Here is a 21,757-nt window from a genome sequence, read left to right as displayed (position 1 = left end):
TTTGGACACACTTAATCTGAATTGGTTTTAATGTAACTAGATATAGATTAACGATATGGATTAACCTTGTAAAGAGACTTGACAGGACATTTACTGTAAAGTGAGAAGTAATAATTCAAATCTTTGTTGAATAGTTCATGATAAAACAGAACTGAATCAGCTGAGGCTTACGCAGAATGTAACTGGATTCATTTGCTTATTTCCTGAAGACGCTACACCTCTCATTCAAAAGGCTTCTTCAAGAAACATATTATATCCCTGACAACTTGATGACTGAGAATCTACACCAGCAGTTTAGCTCTTGTTATGCAAAACCCACTTAGATTACAAAAGCTATAGCATTTTATCCATTAATTTCGCTGCAAACTTTGAAGAAACCTTTTCTCTGGTAACTATAAGCTACATCAATATTTGACTTAAACTCTGGTAGGGCATTTAGATAAATCCATGGTATACATAGCTTCACAAGTTCAATAAGTGCGTGGATATAAAGAAAAGACGAGCAAACCTCAGCAGACTCGCACGGATTCTCTTTAAGTTCTCATAATTAAACGCAGCTATGCGTTAGCGCCACCCCTGCAGCTTTACATCAGAGAATCTTTTGAAGAATAACTAAACAATCTACAAGGCTTCAGGTGACAGCTCAGCACACTGGCGGCCCCTCTGCACCTGATAAGGTCTGCGTCGTTGCCCACAGCTCACTATCATAGGGATCAATTTCAATCTGGAGATGCGATATAGAGAGTCGACAATACCGCCCCGAAGCCGTAAACAGACAATGTCATGTCTGAAAAGCAACTGATGAGGAATATCTCGGCTCAAAACGTGCATTGATTTCATTCTCTCCGAAAATCTGAGGTGTTGATTTTGTCAGCAGTGGAACTCCTTATTAAAAAATGCAGCAAAACAACAGTCCGCTTTGGAAATCACAGTGATATTCCTAATGCTAACATTTGACTAAAAGCTATTACATTTCAGTCAATTTTCTTCTGTGTAGTTCCTCTAGACTAATCTACACGACATGAGTGAAATTTCATAGGAAAATGTGCTCTTTATTAACCAGCAGACAGTCTGGTGTTGCTTGCCAGACAGAGGTGATTGTGTTATCAGCGACTCTCCGCTGGGCTCCCGCGGTTTTAGGCTCGTCCCTTACCTCTCCTCTACCCCGAGCGCCCCTTCTCCTCTGCACTCTAATTGCCTCTATTACTGTATCTGCAGTCAGATAAAATGCTAATTTCACAGCACATTAATTTCTCCGGGCTGAACAATAAGCAACACAAAGCCCAAGCCGCCTTGTCTTTGCCTGGGCAAGCACGTCTGCGACGCTGGGCTCCTTCCCAGCGGTGGAGGAGTGAGAGCGCCATTATGCACAGGTCAATGAAATGAAGGAAAAATCCATCGATTCTACATTTGAAAAGAAAACACAGGAGAAGGGCTGGGGCAGGGTGATTTATCAGTCTGAGACGGAGTCTGGCAGTCAGGCCCGGAAAAAAAGCAGGGGATAATCCTCCATCCTCATTGGCCTGCTTCAGCCGGGCCATGATACAGTAACATCTGTCAATGAATACATATAGCCTTCCTACCTGTACCTTTGGTATATGCGGGTATTTTGGAAATGAGGCCAGAAATTATTTCTATAACCTCATGAAAACAAAGTGAAAGTTTATATATATATATATTTTTTTTTAATGTCTCAAATTCCTTTCAATTAGAATGGGGCTAATTTCCTAATTTTATCACCATCATTTTCCCCTCCTGGAGTTCATCGATCATCCCTGCTTCTCTTGTACTGATGCACCCGTCTGTGTACATCAACCTAATGTTCTCATATTATATGCATGGCTTGATTCCTCCCTGCAGCATCCCCAACCGGCTCTGGATTAGCACGTCCACACCCCACTTCACAAATCAAAATCTAATTGCTCCCATCCTCTAATGGCTACACAACACACTTCATTTATTTAACCACCATTTTTTGTATATGCCATTATCAAATTCTGTTTAATTCGATTCAGCCCCCCTGGGATGTGTGCAGACCAGTGACAGGGAGTGCAAACCTACAGGCAAAAACAGCATCACCTAAACACACGATGTTACAAATTGTCATTTTACAAGAAAACGTCAAAGTATTCATTGACATTTTATTTGTTAGACTAATAAAAACATATTTGCATAGAAATAGGGTTGTAAGTTATTAGCGGTCTATTGCAATAATATTGGTAAATATTGCGATGATGATAAGTGTTACATATGCCGATTGTCTTCTGTCCTGTTTTGCTAATCTGTACTTTCCCCTCTATGTGACCTTTAGCAGGTTTGACAATGTCATGTGGGTACAGTGTCAAATGTTGCTACTGTGAGACTCTGTTCTGCTAGGTAGTGTGAGAAATGCATCTTCAAAACTCATAGAATTTACAGGCTAACAGTTATTGCACACCAAACAGTTCCTTCCAATCTGAATATTGCACAAACTTGTGGTGACAATATATTTGCAATATATTGGGAAGCCCTAATCTGAGCAATTCCATTGTAGCTCTGGCTGTATGTTTAGGACCGTTGTCCTGTTGGAAGATATAATTTTTTCTGGAGTCTCAAGTCTCTTGCAGATTAAGCTCCATCCATCTTCTAATCAACTCTAACCAGTTTGAGGAAAACAGGATTTCTTAAGGATTTCTTCTTCTTCTTCACAACTTTCCCACTGTTTACTCATGACCTGACAACTCCAAGATCGCTGTTTTAATGTACAAAAGTTAACAGAAAATTAGAAATAACTTTCTAAGGGTGAAATTTAAGTTTGGTGGACTTTCACAACCCGTCTCTCATGACATTCTGTGACAGCCAGTGCAAAAGAGGCTCACACCCCTTTCTCATCACAGAATGCAGACATGTAGACAAGAGAAAAACAGGTGAACGATGCAACCAAAATAAACTTGTGTAAGGCTGTTTTTTTTTTTTTTTTTTTTTTTCTTCCCACAGCAGAAGATGAGCACAGCAGGAGCCAAACTCCGGGCAGTCAGTCAAACGACACCGCTTCACTTCTCTAGGCACTCAAATGATCGTATCCATGTCTGTGTCTGGTACCTTAAGTTATGCAATTGAAGATGAAAATAACCTCAATGTTTGTTTTGACAGTGTCTTACCAAATCTACATGTTTTACTCTGTCTGATACGGTCACTTTTATAGAGAACAATTCAACTTTCCCTATAGTGTTGTAACCTTATTTTCAAGGAGTGTGCAAGAAATCAGCCTAAGTTAGCTGAAAATTGGACGGTATTTTTATTTTAATTTACAAATAAATGAATAGAATGGTTTGACAGATTTTTTTTTTCTTTTAAAACTACTAAGGATAAAATGTGAATACTTAAACCAAGCTGCTAAGTACACATAGACCATAGGCCAATTAACAATCTTCACATAAAAAAAGAAAAAAAAAACTATTATATTTTCAAAACTGCATCTATGTATCACATGAAAATAAAACACTTTTGTTTTCTTTCTTGTGTTAAAGAAAGACATTTCATTGTTGACTTCAGGTTGTCATTAAGCAACCATCTCATATCATACCTATGAGCGAAGTAGCGAATTATTGCTGCATCACTAACACCTAGACGTAAACAACCCTATGAAGAACCCAAGAGAGTCTTCAAAACCCTGAAGAATAAAGGTCAAAGCCATTTTAAACTTACTGCGAAATAAAGTCCAGCTTTGCTGTTTGGAATTAAAAGCAACAGTTTGTAATACCTTGTTACTACCATCATCATGCTTCTTATGCAATAAGAATCACCGAGTGTCTAGAGTAAACCTGCAGTGTTTTAAGTACAAACAGTCTTTCTTAACCATTAGAAAACATTCACTGGAATGGAAGTAAATGTGTATTAAAGTTCAGTCAGGTAGTAAAAGCACTGAGTGCAGCGAGCCCAGTTACGTCATACCCTATAGCCTCATTTAACCCTGTTTCTGAGGGCAGCTCTGACCAAGCCTGTGTTGTTCCTCATGTTTCCATTCAAACACTCCAAGTGCTGAGGAAGTGTTGACAGACTGAGCACGCCCGCACTGGCTGGCTGGCTGGCAGGGGACTGGGTGGGGTGGGGAGTCTGTTATGGGGAAGAGGAATTAGTAGGTTGAGGCCAAAGGCTGCATGAGGTACAATCCCTGTTCACTCTACATTTCCTCTTGGATCAAGCAACCTTAAAAGCTGACGGCCCAAAAATTACAAAAACTATAGGTCACAAGTAGTGGACTACGGACTGCTTTGGTGAGTGTTTTAGAGTGATGCAGGTGGGATGCCATTATGCCTTCTTCCCCTCCCCTAATTAAACCATTACTGCAGGGTGTGCAGACTTGGAGGGGATTACATAATGCACTCCAACGTTGTAGAATGGGCCAGTCCCAGTGGACAGCAGGCACTGAGAGGAGAAATAGGAGAGGAGAGAGGCATTTGAGGCATTTGAGATTAAGTCTCTTTCATCTTCAACCAGACTCATATTTCCTTAAGTTAAGTACTAGATAGACACTATACGATTACTCTTTCCCTCTCCGTCTCCCTCTTTTCATTCTTTCTTTTACACACTTTCCTCATGTGTACACATTTTCTTGGTTTTTCTCCTTGTTTTTTTTTCCCCCCATTTCTCCTTCAGTGGAGGACTCGGAGTGTGCATTCGAATGCAATGTGAAGAACTCACGCTCCCAATCCCCAGTGCTAAATAAAGGAATTTCTAAGAATTGCAGCTCAGAAAGAAGACACTTAGCTATGTTGTGCGCTCCCTTTTTACAGAGGAATCAAAGATAGTGGATGGGCTAGAGTTCTCACTGCTTAGCAGATGCTTCGGTTTGGTGTGAAATTTCTCAGATATCACAAGGCATGTTGCAGTGTTGCACAGACAAGGGTGATTTTTTTTTTCCACCTTATAAATTAAATTCATGAGGAAGTAAACCACAATGATAGAAATACACAAACATTTCTGTCACTCTGGGCTGGTGACCGGACTGGCAATTTTTAGCTTGAATAGCCATGGCCAGAAACACAAAAAGTTAAAGAGCTATTTGTAAGTATAACTATGATGTGCTGTCAAAAACAACAATGACAAAAGTGATGTTGCTTTCACTCATTTCTTTTTGGATGTTTTTGACCTTGGTTATGCAACATGCTAAATTGTGGGAGTTTTTTTTTTCATTTGTTGAAATTTTAGAGTAAAGGTAAAGGTCTACATTCTTTAGGAATACACAAACTTTTGCAATGCTAGCCATGCTAGCGGCACTAACCTAAGATGCTAAACTCCCATTGCTTTAAAATATTTCTAAAGTCTTGTTTTAGAAATAAAGTTGGTTTCTCAGATCTGAACCATGACATTGGCTTTGTTCCAAACATAAATAAGTACGGACCCACTCAGGACCTCCGTTGCAAACGCATTTGTAAGGAAAGAACATATTGACTGCCTGCACAACTTGCAGAAAAATGGAACTGGCTAAATCTGGATAATTAGACATGTACATAATTGCAATGGATACAGTAGGAAATAGGGATGACATCATGGGGGAGGAAAAAGTGAATGAAAACATTTTATGTGTGTTTAGAACAACAAACTTGACTTTTGTCAAACATTTTATATTTTTTGCCACAACTCCTAGCCTCCTCTTTTGTCTTGGCTTGGGACAGGCAAAACAGACCCCAAAGAAAGACTATTATGCATTTCTTAGTTATTTAAGATGAAATGTAATATTAATTAATAATTTATTAGCTTGTAAGTTAACTTTTATTAAGTTGGTTTTGGTTTGTAAGCTTCATGGTCCACTACAAAATGTGCAACCTTTGGTAAACAATCTAAACTGACAAGATAGAGGCAAAAAAAAAGAGAGAGAGACAAAAACAATGGAATGACTTAGTTTAGACAAAATATTTTCACATTTTCATTATGCCTTGTCTGTAAGAGCATCAGTCACTGGCAGCTTTGCAAATACACAATTTATCTGTAATGTGGATACAAAGAAATCTAATTTTAGCTAAGAGGGACTACTGATGATAGTTGATCTCATGTTCCAACAGTTTCCAATAACACCAGAAAAGTGGCCAGATTTGTCACAATTTTGTTTTTATTTTTTTTTTGTTAAATAAAGCACTCTAGTCACTAAATTGTCGATACTAACCTTTGTTGTTTAAATGAAGTTTTATTTACTGCCTTGTAACTCTTAACCTGAACTCCAAATGACCTAAAAGCTCTAGAACAAAGCTTTATAAAAAATGGAGTGCAGAAATCTGCCACACAATTCTGATTGGTGCATTTTCGTGGATACGCATAATTTACACGTACGTAAGGAGAAATGATTTAAGCAAAGTTTCAAACAAGACCTAAACTGTTGCAACTAGTGGTACAGACATGCCCCTATTTAAGAAGGTATGTTCCTCATTTGCACGGCACAAATTACATAGTTTGTCAAGCATTTTCCATTCTTGTGTCACGCAAAACATGCCATGAGTCACAGAGGTTGTTATCCTTAAGACAGGGCTTTTGCACGAACACGGAAGATTTCTTTGCGGTGCGAGACGTCTTCTTTTATGCACTTGTAAACAGTGAGGCACAGTCTGACAGGAACTCATAAAACAAACAGAAATGCTCTGACAGGTCACACGTGCACAGATTGATAGATGTGTTATTCTAATTTCCGCGTGTGATGGAACTGTTTCAGCCAAATGCACGATGCGGGAGAGTAAATCATTGTGATTGCTCACAAACAGCTGGATTCAGCCGAGATGCGCTCAGGTTGGGAAGCTATCACTCAAGCCCCGAGAATTAGAGCACTCGAATCCGCCCTCTCCATGTCAAGTGGACGGGGGATATCATGACATGAAAAATCTCTGTGCTCTGGCTACAATCATACAAGCCCTCCGATGATTAAAGCATTGCGGCAATCAGGAAAATTCCTGCCAGGGTGTTTTGGGGAGGAAAGGAGCGATTGCCACCAGGGCAGGGCCTTCTCCACTCAGCGGTGTTTGCTGAAATAAATCTTGCATCTCCAGTGATGCCAGACAGAAGACGCTGTCTCTGCCAGCTGTCTGCCATGCCGCTCTGCTTCTTCCTACCCGCTGCTTTCTGCCATGACTGCTGTCCGACGCTCAGCACTCAGCCTCTTGTTTTCATAACAGTTCCGGCACGGACGGCTGGCACAGCTGTTCCGCGAGTCCCCACGGCCTTTTAAAAAAGGCAATAAATCAATCTAGGCACTCAATACAGGCGGGAAATTGACCAATTAGAGTGGCCCAAGATGCTTATGTTCAGGCGGACGATTTTACAAATTGGGTATCTATTTATACCAACACAGGCACTCCGCAAGAAAACCTCACTGGCTATATCCAGAGCTTTTTTTTTTTTTTTTTTTTTTCTCAAGCAATACACACCACAATGTAAAATTCTGAGGCCCTGCTGCTTAATCACACATCACTCATTCAAAACAGTGTTTGCATAACTACTATGTTCTTTTAACTCCCACTGTTTCTGTTAACAGCTCAAAGAAAAGATGTGATCAAGCATCAACAGTGTAATTATGGGCCAGAGAGGCTGAGCCGGCACTTACTGTTGTATCTTTTCTCATACAGTCTGTTGTTTAACACTGGATTCAATGGCAGCTGCTAAAGGCGTATAGTAAAACATTTGAAATAATGGTGCACCTCCATTAGACAGTCCTCTGAGTTCCCTTGTTGAACTTGTTCAAGCATGTACAGGTACAGTAGGTACATTGGTAGAATTTCTTAATCTTTTTAGGCAAAGAATAAAAAAAAATACTTAAAACGTATTAATTTTTCAACCAATCTTTTAATAATTTAGAACATAATTTTCACAAAAAGTTTGGATTATTGAAAGCATCTTTTTGTTATAATTAATCAGCACCATTTTGATCATGTAAAATAAATTTGGTGTGGGACATCAGAATCTGTTGAGGAAGAAGATGGAAACGTAGCGACTTTTATCAGAATGACGACTGCCCAAAAAACAACAAAAAAAAAAAATGATTTGACAGTCGGATTCTGGATTCTGTTTCATGAGGGTAGAGCTTCATTCAAGAGATGGACATTCGATAAACCACTCTTTTTCGATATGAAAAAAAAAAAACATACCGGCCAATCAGTTATCACAAAAAAACATTTAAGGGAAATCAGATTTTTCAAAATGTTAATCAGTCAGAGACATTCAAATGATCAGACAGCAGTGAAACAAGACAGTGATTTGTTTAAGATATATCCATTCTTTATACAACTTCTTCTTTTCAGTTTGTGCTTTTACCATCATGACACCAAAAACTCATTCAACTATCAGGTGTTTATTAATATTTCCAGATTTTTTGTACAATGGGGTGATTAACATGATTATTAATATTAAAAAAATAATAAGCAATCAAAATCTAAGACCCTTCTCCTGGCACTGATTGGTTGTTACTGACAAAGTAGTGTATTTGTGCACATGACCACCGCATCATTGGCAGAATGCAGAGGTGCTCAATATTTTTTCCACAGATTATACTGTCATGAATAATCTTAAATATGTAAAAACAATATTTTTTTTATAAGTGTTTCAAACTGCAGCTTTAATACCACACCTCCATCTTCAAATAAGGAAGTTAGCTTAATGGTGAGCTACAGGCACACTGGGATCTGTTAGCAACCTGCCAGTGTGCTGTAGCGCATTATCTGCTTTGGCTAAAAATCATTTATTCAACTCCTTTTCATTGAGCAGACTGAACATTACCCTGAAGGCAGCAATGCATGATTATCAATCTCTGGGTAACAATCAAATAACAGGGCTCTCTGCACCTGCACGGCTGTATCTCCATATGCCGCTCTTGTAACAGGTAACAGCCAAAGTAAGCATTAATCCTCACGACCAGCCCATGCAACGCCCAAGCTAAATCATGCACAAGATCCAGAAACAAGCCACAATGGTGGGTTTTGTGGAGCCGCCGGCTAAATGTGGTAAAGCCTAATTAGTGCTAGTATGTAACAGAGTCCACGGACTGTGTTCTGAGGGTTGCCACGAGCACAAGCAGCGGTCCCTTATGTTATGCTAAGTAGAACTCCAGAGTATCATTATCATTCACAGTCTACTTGCCTGCAGACTCATTTATGCTTACATGTCACTTTGCTTCCATACAGTCTAATCAGCTGATTAACACACACAAATGCAGATCCACAGACACAATGAGCACTTTAAAGGTTACTGTCCCTATCACAAGGGCTCAAAGAAGATCACCCCGCCGCATGGGGTTATGCTTATTAAAATAAACAGGAAATGGAAATTAATAGTAATGCATTGCTTTCTATTCTTCTTTTTAGCAAAGGAAGATTGCTTGTGGCTTTTCATCAAAAAAAGGGACATAAGCCCAACTACAAGCCCCATTTCTCATTACATTAGAATCAATGCATTTGTATTGAGCCTCGTTTACTCTTACACCTCTAAATAAAATCCAGTGGAATGAGTTGCCTCAAGTGGCCATACTTTTAAACAGAGTCCAACTGTGTTTAGTTTAATCACATTATAAACACTGTTGTTTTGTCGAGGTCTCAGAGGGTCACAATAGAAAACATGAGTAGGCAACCGAGGAGCACAACAGACAGACGCTTCGAAGATTCTGGGTTATAAATGGAGTTGTCAATTAATTTAATTTTTTTTACCAGAATAATCACATGCTTATGTTGTAATTTATCATGATCGGTCTTTACGTTTAACTTTGTAAGCTTGAAATGTACATATGCACATTTTTATGGGGGGGGTGTAAAAGTGAGACTTTTACACATCTCTGCTTATCTTTTCACTACCGTTTGCAACTCTGCGCTGTTGAACGCAGCACAACACCATGTAATGGGCTTGACACAGAGGAGGCAATGTCGCTCCCTCTTCGTTCATTACATGTGGAACTTTCGCAATGAGGCAACATTCACTTGACCTCATCCAGCCAAGCAACCAGCAAAATTTGTGCGTGTGAAATTTTAAGCTTAGACACATAGACATGTACATGCAGGCCAGCGATGCAACACAAGAAAGTTGAAAGATATTCAACTTTTGTTGTTGTCGCTGCTGTCACTATTGTGCCCCATGGGGTAGGTTCACTGCAAGTGATGAAAAACTTTCAACTATCCTATCGCTTTTCTTTGCTCCCAATGTGTTGTGCCCGTAAAGTCCTGCTGTTAACTACAGGTAACCCCCTGCTTGAGAGAGGCTTTGAGGTCAAAATAGATAATTCGATTAATCTGCATTAAGTCATATTAGTGCGTCAAACAGATTAATTGCATGTGCTAATGTTAACAGCCCTGATTATAAAGCAATATCTCGTGCTCTGTACAAAGTCATGGACCCCGCAAACATAAAGACGCTCTCAAGCATTAGTGTTTCCACAAGCCATGTGGGGAACAACAAATGTGGGTGGAAGTGCTAAATGAGACCAATATTGCACATTTTTAGCTTTTCAGGCCTTTTGCCATGCAAAGCACAATGTGAGATAGTAAACTTACACAATAAACACTACACCTAAAACCTGATGATAACATGTGGGGATGTTTTTTTTTTTTTTAAACAGGAAAGAAAAGATGGTCAGACACAATGAGAAGAGGCATGGAGACAGTACAAGGCAGTTCTAAAAACAGTTTTTAAGAGGCTGCAAAAGACAAAACTGGATGCTCATCTACCAGCAGGACATCAGCATGAGACAAGCTTCTGAGAGAGGGCTTGACAATGGATGTTTACAGACCCATTCCATCCATCCGTCCTTCCATTTTCTGTACACCTTTGTCCCTAGCAGGGTCAGGAGGGGTGCTGGTGCCCATCTCCAGCAAACATTTGTTTACAGACCCCCTCCATCCAATTTGATCCAATGGTTTTGCAAAAAATATAATGCAAAAGCATTTTTCTATAAATTCATAAATGAAGTGAAAGGTACACGATTCACTGAGATTTATATTAGCAAACGCTTTTAAAAACCATTTCTACTTTTCCTTACACTTCACAATTATGTTCAAATTTGTATTGGTTTAGGATATAAACTCAGAATAAAAAAAGCAAAAAAAACAACAAAAAAAACTTGTTTTTGTGAAGTAAAATGTGAACAAACTGAAAGGTTTGCTAATTTTGCAAACACCATATACCAGTCAAATAACTTTAAGGCAAAAAGTTGACTTTTTAAGCATTTTTTTGCAACAAAAAGCAAAAGTTCTTTTCAGCTCATATTGAAGCAGCACTACCAGAAATATTTAAATTATATAACAGGGTTCAAACACTTCCATTTGGATGCTATCAATTACCCTCTTTATTCCTCAATTCCATTCTTTTAAATATTAATATGATTCCGTAATGAGGTTGAGTGGTCGGAATCACTCACTGTCCCTCAAGGCAGCTACACAGTGGACGAGAGCACAGACCTCGCTTGATGAATAAAACCATCCCATTAAGCTGCAATTCACCCCTCGCACACGGCTCTGTGGAAGTTTCGTCTTGCTCTTTGTCACAGGGAGCTAAATAAAAGGGACTCAAATTCAGTCTGCAGGTGCCTCTTCTAATAACTACATTCCTCACCTGGTGTCTTAAAGCTGCATGCTGCTAGGCTGGGTATAACAAATTACAATAGGTTTATGTGCGTGTGCATGGGCACATGTCATGTGATGGTGTGTGTGTGTTGTCCTTGCTGTCTGTGGTAATGGTTCTCAGCTGCATGGTATAATATGTAAAAAAAAAAAAAAAAAAAAAAGAATGAAACAAACAATTATGCAAAGTATATCCTTTATTTCTTCTTTGATGAGCTTAATAAACAGTTTTTCATGGCCACAAATGAACTGCGTGATCAATTCTACGGGGTCACCAGTTTACAGGCAAAGGAGGACCTCTCAATTACTGCCTGATGAGGCCTGAAAAGAGACAGCACTTGCCGGAGTGCGCAGAATGAGAAATGAGACGCCTAAGATCACTGAAATTGTTACATTTCAAAAAGCAATTTTCTTAAATTGCTGAACAAGTTACTAAAATCAGACATGCAATTAGGATCTGATTTTGGAGAGAGGGAATTAAAGGGAGCAGCTCCACTCTCAGCTCTGTCTGGGGGTACGGGCGACCGTTGCTCATCTCCACGGCGCAGCGTTTATGCGCGGGACCCCGTATCATGCAACTCGCACGATCTAATTAGCTCTCAACAAATGGATGAACACTCGTTTTGAAATACAGCTATGTAAAAAAAAAAAAAAAAAAGGCAGGAGATAACTAGGGCTGCTGTTATTGTCGCTTTTATCGACAGCCGCCCCCCCACCACCCGTTTTTTGAAAATGAGAATCCGCCGGTCTGAATCATCACTACATAGACAGTCAGCTAATACGCTATGAAATGAACACCACTTTATCACAGGCGAGCAAATGAATCATGCAGCAAACAGAGCTTTTGACAAGAGCTCATATTATTTCACACATAATACTATAATACTAGCTGCTTGATGCTCCTTGTAACAGCATATTAGGCACTGATCCCTTCTCGGAGCTGCACTGACCTTTCACTGAGCAACTTAATATAACATCCTTCAAACAAATTAAGCAACAGCAGATTTTGCTTCTTGCAAATTCAATAATCACAAGGAACATGTCCAAATAAAATGAGATTACATGCACAAACACACTGCATGAGGGGTACGCACACTTTGTCATACAGGCAGGCAAATTCATTCAGCGACACATGTGCACGCACACACACACACGCACGCACACACACACACACACGCATAAGCAGACACAAGAGGAAACCAGTGAACCGTGAAACATCTTCATCCATCTCTGTTCCCATGGCAACAAGTGAAATCATATTCCTTTTACAACTTTGTTCTCTGTTCAAAAATGTAACCATCTGCTAAAAACATATAGTCGCGCAGAAAAGTTATGTGATGAATATTTTAGAGGGCTTTGCTAGCGGCTACAGGCATTATGGTCCCTGGCCAACGTCTTCCTTCCAGGCAGAAAACAGCCACATCCTCCCCCCACTGTGGATGATGCTGAGGGGGACGTTTTATTCAGGAGAGTCCTGGCTGCTCACACTCCTTGTACCACTATGTTTTCTATAACAGGAACATAACATAACAGGACAGTAGATTTATAGCTTAGTTGTCTTTCTTTCCCTCCTTTTCGAGGAAAAATGGTTCATGCAGTTTCTGTTTTGTTTCAGGTTTTTATCTTGGCTTGCTTTTCTGTTGGCTCGCGTTTCAGATATTTTCCTGAAATGACCGATATAAAAAAAAACAAAAAGAAGCATTAATGTGCACATCTCAAAGCGAAAGACTTTTCATATCCTTGCACAGTTCTGTAAAACAAAGTCACAGATTGCAAATACGGCAATATATGTGGTTGCAATCTTATTTAAAGAATAAAAACTGAAGAAATAATGACTTTTTTTATTATTTTAAAATAAGTAAAAATTTAAATGGCACCATGAAATGTAAAAAAAGTAGTTGTCCACTGTTTTGTTTGGTTTTAAGTTAATGTGTTCATAGTGAACTTTTTTTTTAAATACGTTAAATAATAAGGGCCTAATCATCAGTCCTAAAGATAATAAAATATTAAGTGTACTTAATGTTACTGTAGTAGCTAAAAATATGGTTAACACACGTTTCTTCTGAGAAGAAGAAACTGGAATACAGGACAAAATAACAAATGTCTGCCCTATAAGTATGTGCTCATATGGCAGATATTAAGAATTACCACAGAAGAAACTAAACACTACCTCAGACCTGATGTCATGATTTCACTTCTCAAGTATCACATCAAAATATTGCTACAGCGTTGCCTGGTTACCTGTCCACAAAGAATACAGGTCCATTTAGACTTCGGGTTGGAGAAGAAGTAATAATCCCTCTCATTTTTGTGTTAGTTTTCTTTAAATTTTGAGTTTAAATTTCTTCTCTCGTTTGGCTGTGTGGTACATAATGTGCTCTGGCCTGGGCCAACGATGGATGTACGTTACAGGGGCCAAAACAGACTTTGGTCTGGGAATCCAGCTGTGACTGAGATGATCAATTGCCAGACACTAAAGCACAATCACACACAGCTGCTTAAACATATTTTAATGCTAGCTAGTGTGTCACAGAGCTCCCATGGTGACTTTAAGTGGGCATGTCACTATCCACTTAAAGTCTGCTGGCTGAAAGAAAAAAAAAGTTTTACACTTTTTCAAATTAGGCCAGCAAATATCTATGTCATTTAATTTCTTTCATTTGTTGTTGGCAAGTGGCTGAATGTTTGTGAAGCAGCCTGGCTACCTCAGTTGGATGAACAGACAAGCCAACCAGGTAATGCGTTTAGTTTACCTGGTTTGTTATCATTATGGCTTTTAATGTGTCTCTATGAAACAAACTGGAGAAGCTGATTGCAATTAGCTTGTCAGGTTCAGTGACAGAAAGCAAATCCTAACACATGATAAGTTTAAAATGTGTAATTAGGATCCAGCTGTTTTGTATTTCAGTTCATTCTGAAGGGCTCTTCTTCTTCCTACTGTTNAAATCCTAACACATGATAAGTTTAAAATGTGTAATTAGGATCCAGCTGTTTTGTATTTCAGTTCATTCTGAAGGGTTCAGTTCATTCTGACTGTTTGTTGTTTTTTTAAGATGAGATATAAGCATGAAAAAAAAAAAAAAAAAACTCCGCATCGAAACACATATGTAACGCTGGTCCACTTTGGGTTTGTATCTATAATCATAGCAATTTTTTTTTTTCCCCAAAAAAAGTCACCTCTTTGTGTTCCTTTTTAAATATAATCGAGTGAATTTACTGCAGCTAAGAGCACAAAAAAAAAAAAAAAAGAAACCCTTCAGACAAAGCATGGGTCTGTGCTCATTTCCAGTCTGGAGCAGTGCCAAGAGCTTCTTCACAAGGGTTGAAACCCCATTGTGTAGCAGTGGGTTCACACTTAGTGCAATACATAACAGGTGGACAGATAAATGAAAAAGGAACAAGTGAACAGGTTTATTACCCACAACAGCATCCAATCCATAAAAGTCAGCATTAATAGCCACGCTGGTCATTTAATAATTTATCCACAATGAGGCCAGTTTAGAACAGCTGAAGCACGCTGTTAGAAAGTTGCCCATTTTGTTTTAGCGATGCATCATACAACGGAGCTGCATTATTCACTCAGTGGTCCGTCTCCTTCGCCTGTCAAGATTAACATTTTACAAAGAGTTAATTATCCACGTAAATCTAGATTATAATGTAAGTACGAGTGTACCAACAGCAACAGTTTGCAAAGCATATGCAGGAAGTCTGAGGCGTTCTGCTGACCTTGTGTCGAACATTACTCTGGAGGGCTGAAACCCTTACGCACCAGATGGGGTGGGGCGACGCTAACCGTTTTCAGAAAGACGTGAGAGTCATGCTTAAGCAACTCTGTTCAACACCACAGCTAAAAAAAAACAACTTCAGTCTGACTGACCACTTAGAGGAAGCTGCAGATTTCCAGGAGCGATACTTGCTGTGTAACAAATATTACCTTGAATGTATTTTTCTGCATTTCTGGAATGGGGGCACATCTTACAGAAAAGTGACTAACTGAAAAAGTTTGATACGGAGCCACTTGTTGAGATTGACTCATCAGCTCAAACTTACCATGCGTTGAAAAAAGTATTTGTACATATTAAAAAAAGAAGATCAATCAATTTGAACTGAGATTTTATGTCACATTATTTGTGCATAATTGTGCAATGAAATCAGCGTACCTACATGTTACTCACTAACCCTCCCTTAAAAAGCCTTAAAAAGTATCCTAACTAGTACAACTCTAAACGTGTAGCCGCATCTACCAGGGGATGATTTAAATCAAATATTTTTTTTCTTTTTTGGCTAGAAATATCCTAGCCAATGGCTAGAATGTCCTAGCCAAAATCTGTACCGAAATCCAAATATGGATCTGTGTGCAACTTCGGTAGATGCTGCAGCTGTCACAGCAGTGAAACATGGTTATGCAAATGCTTTACCTGGGCTGGTCATTAGAAAGCAAATTTCACTTGGTAGATTTCACTTAAAATATTTTAGTTTACTTCACAATTATGCAGAACTTTGTGTTGGTCTACCGCATAAAGTCCCAAAGAAACACGCGTTAGCTCATATTTGTGATGCAACGAAATGAAAAAAAAAAAAGCTCAGAGGTGTGGATACTATTGCAGAGCACTGCATATTGTAGAGAACAAAATAATTTGGGGATGTTCAACAGTTTAAAAGAGCCACATTAGTGACAGACAGCAGTGTTAAGACTGACATCTGCTGGGAGAGGAGAAACAGTAGCCACATGTACCTGAGGAGAGCCCTTCAATGACTCACACAAACATTGAAATTTCTTCCAATGAAAAATGGTTAACATGCACACGTCCTTGTCATAAAGCCATTTAAAACTTACAGAAGTTATACACAACGGCATCTCTGGATTGGGGGACATTATAAGTTGTGGTGGGCACAGGATTTTTGGCTTAAACACAAACACTGCATCTATCCTCCCCTCATCGACTGCATCCTGAGGCTTAGAGAAAACTTAAAAGTAAATCTCACCCCTTCCCTCCCCCCCCCCACCCAGCTCTGGAGGGCGGAGGTGGTGGTAATGTTAGGGCTGGGGGAGAGAGGGGATAAATCATTTGGCACTTGAGGCCCCATGAGGAGACCAACTTTGCCTGTAAAATAATCACAAATACAAGCGAAAGTGTTCCATTTTGAACAGCATGCCTCCTAATGTAAAAGTGGCAGGTGGCATATTTCAAGTGGGCTTTGATTGATCCCCAGCTGTTTGTAAAATTGTCTGGCGTCACAGAATTCAGGTCAGAGCGATAAGCATTGTGGGCACTCCCTCTGCGAGTGCTGTTCACATGTTCGTGTTCATGTTTGGGCGTCTGTGTGGCACGACGAGCAGCCACGGCGACGGAGGGACCGGCTGCAAACCGGCTGCAAACCGGCTCTGTGGACAGAGGGAACCCTCAAGAGCAAAAAATGATTCAAGCTTAAAGTTGCTAACCTAAACATGTCCTCATTGGTTTTAATTTGTCATTTCTGTTAGGAAGAAAAAGAACAATATTTTTAACTTTGTTAAAGTTAGTCTACTTGTAAAAGGTATAATATTACACTCAATCAATTTCTATTCAAAAGCATGTTTTGTTTTTTTTGTTTTGCTTCGTTTTAGATACAGCCTCAGAAGGTGTTAAGGGACTTTTAAAAACTAAAACATAAGCAATCTTAGAAAAGCATTTTTAAATCTGTTATTTATTTATACATTTTTAATTTTTACTTATCTTTATTTTTTATTAAGACGTTATTTTGAAATGTACTTTTATGTGTGTGTTTTTTTTTTTGTATTATTATTATTATTTTTTTTCACATAAAGGTATTTTATCTATTTATTTATTTAAATTTATTCTCGCCAGTCCAGGAAATGTATTTTCCAACAAGCGAAAGAAAGGAGGACAAAAAAATACAACCACTAGAGCAGTTACACAGTTCTAATTGGACTCTTAATCTAGCAAAAGAGACATTCAATAGTGAATTAGTGATTTTTCTTGTTCTCCTTTCCAAGAGAAATATATGCAAATCTCAGTGACAAAGGACGCGGTTCTTTTCCCTCTGCGTGGCAGAGAAGCAGTGGCCAGCGTAAAGCCCCCCACATTCCAGTGAGGCCTCTTGGATCAAAACCCGTAATGAATACATGAGGATGTCCTTTGGTAAAAAAGATTTCTTTCTTCTACAAGCCAGAGTCTTGATCACGACTTTCACTGTGTTTTTTTTTTTTTGTTTTTTTTAAAGCCCCAACCAGGGTATGACTTTAGAGTAGAAACAGACAACTCTAGCTCCTTTTTTTTTTCCTGTTTAAAAAGAAGAAAAAAAACAGGAAAGATGACAAGTCAACATGCTTGTCACGGAGGCTGACAGGTGTCTTGAGTTGAAAAGAAGGAAGTGTATATTTCTAGGAGGTACAAGATGCAAACTTTACATCCAAAACACTCCAATAATTTACCTTGTAAAGTTGACATTTGTTTTTCTCTCGCAGACGCTGCTGCAGCTATGGCTATTGATAAACATGCATCGCCTGATATTTAATGACACACCATCAAAACACTCTGTTGTAGGCATTTGAAATCCATCTATTTTCATTTTGAGGGTCTGCCTGGCACAGTCTAAATGTGGTTAACTACCAGAGGCAGAGTTAATCCTTTTATCTAGATCCCTGCTGCAGGGGATCCCAAACACACTCTGATTAAAAAAGGAAACGTGGGCAATGAACAGTTTAAGAATCATGGGCCCTAAACAGATAAAGGCGGAACATCTTGTTGCTATGGCAGTGCATATGGAATGACTGGCGACAATTCTCACCCCCCGTCTAATATATTCACATTATTTATGAAATATTTTATAAGTAGCATTGCAAATGCTAAATATAAATCCAAGGAGATGCTTGGCGCCTTTTTTCCTGCTGGAGTTTGGGGAATGCCAGAGCCTGGGTTAGACAGTTTGTGGAAATGCTGGGTTTTACGCCACGGTTTTCCTATTCCTGGATACAAACGAGCAAAACAAACAAAAATATGAAAGTAATAGAAGTTGATTTACTCAATCCAAATGAAGGTATTAATACCAGCAATTTTAAAAAAGTCCAAAAAAATGCTGATATGTATATTAATTGGACTAAGAAAAAAAAATAAGACATTGTACTTTTAACATTTCAATATCTTTTGCTCGGTCGATGACAACAATACTACATGAAGAAAAAACAAAACGAATCTATATTCAACACAATAAGGAATTAAAATAAAAATGTAAATCAACCATTATCTTTCAAAAGTAAGAGAAAATTATTCCACCTTAAAATATGCTTAAAGATACACCAAGAACAGGACATGTCCCCACCTTCCCTTGCTATACGGGAGAGCAGGACAACAGCACTGCTATTTCTCCTGTCAATACTCTCCCAGCATCCATTTTCACCTGGCTGACACCTTTTACTGGTCAAGGGATGAATAAATCACACTTAGTGTACTCCCCTGGTAGCTTGACTAAAAAAAGGATATCAACATGAAGGAGGACTGCAGCGTTTCGCTGTCATCGCCGCCCCTGAGGTGCCCTGAAAAATTACCACCGATAAAATATCATTTTTCAAAAAGCCCTTATTGCTCTTTTAATCTATCCGCCACAATGGATGGCTTCTGGGATGTGTTTCTTTTCATCTGAACACAAACAATCTTTCAAAGGGCTTAATAACAGTTACACAAATGAGAGTCATTAATTACCTGCTAATGGAATAATAGATGCGCCATCGAGGGTGCAGCCATTCCACAAGAAAGGTGTGGGGCTTGAAAAAAAATACATAAAAATAATAATAATTATCTGGGACTCCACATGTCTTTCAGCTTCATTAGTGCTCCAGCACCAGCACCTTCATGCAAATACATGCACAAAAATATGCTGATCATATTCCCTCTGATTCTGGTTATCTGTTTACATAATGATAGGAAAATTCGCAAGAGGGAATCACTACAGCTGCACAAAAAAAAAAAAAGCCAAGGTAAAGGAAAAATGCAAAAAATAATAATAATAAAAAAAAGGGGGCACACTCCGAATCTTATTTCTAAGTAATGTTTCAGGCTTGTTTTTGTGTTTTCTCCATATTAATTTATTTTGTTCAAAAACTTGCCACAGCATGTAATTGCCTCTTAAATGCATTCCAAGCATTAATCTAAATAAATTACTGCACTTGAGCTGGGAAAAAAAAAAAAAAAATAGGAAAAAAAAAAGAGGGAATTTTTTTCTGTTTTTTTTCCACAAGAGCAACAAACTCTGCGACCATGGGCAAAAGACTTCCTCTCCCCCTTTCATTATCAAATCAGATTTGACTGATGTGACACAGTCGCGGTGGAAAATCGCATTCGTCTTCCAGCAGGTTCGAAAAAACTAACACGCGGTTATTTTTCACCCTAATCTTACTGATAAAACTAACAAATAGAGATGGATTTAGTGGGGGGGAGAAAAGAAGTAGTTAATGAATGATGAATTAGAGGCGAGAGGAAACATCATAAATTCTGACAAGGCGCTGTTGTCTGCTGGATGATAAACAGCACCGCTGGATGGAATCTGTCTCTCTGTGTGTATCTCTCAGACGCCGACTGCCACTTTATCTCCTCCATCGTGCTAGATTACACCTCCAGGGTTCAGGTGGGAATCAATCATTGCTATTATTACCTGAATGCACGAGATGCATCTATCACTACTAAGGTTACCATAACCTCAATATTAACAGAGGAAAAGCCCCCTCTAATAAACAGCAGAAAGGATGGGCTGGCTGGTGGGATTTCATCTTCCTTTCACTTTTAATAAGGCACTCAGAGGAATAAAGATTACAGGCCATATTTAGCATGCAGAACAAATCAGGCTCTTCCAGGCTCTTCCTCTCCTCCACTTCTCATTCTGGTTAGTCATTAAGACTGAGGAGAAAGAGAAAGGGGGGAGGCGGCGGGGGTTGTTCTAGCACTGGAGAGGCGTTCCCTGATTCAACTGTCTTTATGGTCTAGAACGGCCTGCAGCTGCCGTTAATAAGATTCTTTCGAGGCCCGAAAACTTCAGTTAGCGGCGAGTCGGACCACTGACTCTCTCTCTCTCGGGTCGAAGGCGTACGACCAGCCAGCGGATCCGGCCGAGGCAGAGCGGGAAGAAGTCCCGGGGACACAGCGCACCCCCGTTAATGTTCATCCGCTCTTATAAGCCACCATTACACAATGATGTCTCTGTAAAACAAGATGCAGAAAGAAAGTGAGCATCGGAGCAAAAGAAACGCTAAGCTTCTTTTTGAGGATTAATGGAATTTAGTCAAGTAGCAGTCTGCGAGTGCATCAGAGCAGCTAACGCGGGGTCACGGCACTGCCGAGTGTTTTCACGCACGCCCCGCTGACATGAATCATTCATTGCCATTCAAATGAATATCATCAGCTGAATGAAATATCATTAAGCACAGCTAAAGTTGTCCCATAATAATATACCTCCAATTAAACTATGATCAGAGCGTCAGGCCTGATAATAGATTCATACCAATTAAGTTAGAAATATATTCAAAGGACTTTTCACTTTGAAACCGGTCTTGTTATTCCTCTTGACATTCAACAACACGACTCATTACAGTGGCTCCAAAACTGGAAATGGAGAGACCATGTAAATATTTAAAACCCTCACAAATATATAAATATTCATTCCAGAATGATTTGATGCACTAAATAAATAATCCAGTGTTAAATAAATGACACCCTAAATAAAACTTAAAAAAAAAAAAAAAGGATCTGGGGAAATGAAGATGAGATGAATCAGAGGGGAGGATTCTGGCAAGAAATGAGCGAGGGGAAAATGTCAGCTATCACTCCACCCCTCTTGAATACCTAATGGCAGCCATGCAAATGACGTGGGCTAATTAAAGCCCGGCAGTCAATTAAAGAAGTTTTAGCTTAAACTTTGAGAAGGGTGCTAAAATTGAGTGCCTTCTATTTTTCGTTCTTAGATTTTCTTTTGCAAGGTTTTGGAGAAAGTATGACTGCAAGAAGAGTGAAACAAATATATAAATAATAATTTAAAAAAACTTAACTGGCTCTAATCAATAATCAGTCTGAGATCATAATAAGCTAATTTTTTTTTATTGATTTATTCTGAGATCAAGGATCTTTTTTTGTTTGTTTTGTGTTTCTTGGAAGGCTTTGCTGGTGGACATTTTAAATTCAGTGAAAATAAGATGAAGTCAG

At 39.0% G+C, this 21,757-nt stretch overlaps 1 protein-coding gene and 1 long non-coding RNA gene across 2 annotated transcripts in view; both read right to left on the bottom strand.

Annotated features, from left to right (window-relative positions):
- roraa (RAR-related orphan receptor A, paralog a) overlaps window positions 1-21,757 on the bottom strand; it is a 222,698-nt gene that overhangs the window by 118,119 nt on the left and 82,822 nt on the right. The gene's annotated exons all lie outside the window — the stretch shown is intronic.
- Window positions 2,967-17,883, bottom strand: LOC107836754 (uncharacterized). Its single transcript, XR_001662707.1, has 3 exons — window positions 17,873-17,883; window positions 11,991-11,996; window positions 2,967-4,806 (listed from the first exon to the last, which is right to left on the bottom strand). It is a non-coding gene; the product is annotated as an uncharacterized LOC107836754 (long non-coding RNA).

This window comes from Poecilia formosa, unplaced genomic scaffold, assembly GCF_000485575.1.
Source record: "Poecilia formosa unplaced genomic scaffold, Poecilia_formosa-5.1.2 Scaffold81, whole genome shotgun sequence".
Taxonomy (NCBI): domain Eukaryota; kingdom Metazoa; phylum Chordata; class Actinopteri; order Cyprinodontiformes; family Poeciliidae; genus Poecilia; species Poecilia formosa.
Note: the sequence above shows the minus strand (reverse complement) of the source record. Positions and strands in the feature narration are given on the sequence as shown.